The following is a 344-nucleotide window of genomic DNA, read 5'->3' on the forward strand; positions in this document are numbered from 1 at the left end:
TAACGCAGTGTGACAGAAAATATATGTAAGGGAACGCACTAATGGAAGAGCAGGGAAACTTACAACTAGAAAGGAAAGAATGAGGAGAAGGAACGAAAACTTCACTTCAAGGATCAACGAAATGACTTCCTTTGTTTAATGCCACATGCGACTGACCTTGTCCCCAACGCTGGCATGCACATCGCCAGAATGGTAGGGTATAAGTCTCTGATGAGAGTTCTTTGCCATTTCTGTCCATATCATTACTCATGGCACAGCTCTTGGATAAAACCTGTGCGGTTTGAAACATGTACGAATTTGAGCTTGACTTTTATCTTTTATTTTTATTACCGATTTTAATGCTG

This window comes from Penaeus monodon, chromosome 22 (genome assembly GCF_015228065.2).
Source record: "Penaeus monodon isolate SGIC_2016 chromosome 22, NSTDA_Pmon_1, whole genome shotgun sequence".
In the NCBI taxonomy this organism is placed as follows: domain Eukaryota; kingdom Metazoa; phylum Arthropoda; class Malacostraca; order Decapoda; family Penaeidae; genus Penaeus; species Penaeus monodon.